We start from the raw sequence: 516 nt of genomic DNA, 5'->3' as shown, positions 1-516 counted from the left end.
GAGGAGTTGATATATGTGAATCTTTGAAAACAGACACGATAGCGGGCATAAGTATGCACTATAGGGTGATGGTTCGGAAAAGAGAGAGACACAGAATCTAGTCAACTGGTTAAATATATTAGCTAAGTCATCCGTAGCAGCAGTGACATAATAATAGAGTGAAGGAGAGAAATGGAGAGAGGCAACATCTTGGTGCTAGACAGTACAGTAGAGAGAAAAAAGACACGTCAGGAAGATGAGTCAATGATGGCACCATGTATTTCACACAAAAATAATAGACATAACAATGGAGGTGATAATGGTACGTGAAGGTTTTTAGCCGATGGTGGTTCGTGATGTTCAGCTGTAAAAAGAATCGAGAGAAGCAGATCTACTAAGCAGTGGCTGGGTAAGAGTGAACTAATGTCAAACGCTTATTTTCATCAGATAGAGTAATAACAGCTAACATTTGTAGAAAACAATATAATTCTATTGAACGAGCATTTTAAAACTCGACTACTGATGGTTTGCCACGGC

Source organism: Trypanosoma equiperdum (assembly GCF_001457755.1).
Source record: "Trypanosoma equiperdum strain OVI genome assembly, contig: ctg_1109, whole genome shotgun sequence".
NCBI classification, from domain to species: Eukaryota; Euglenozoa; class Kinetoplastea; order Trypanosomatida; family Trypanosomatidae; genus Trypanosoma; species Trypanosoma equiperdum.
Note: the sequence above shows the minus strand (reverse complement) of the source record.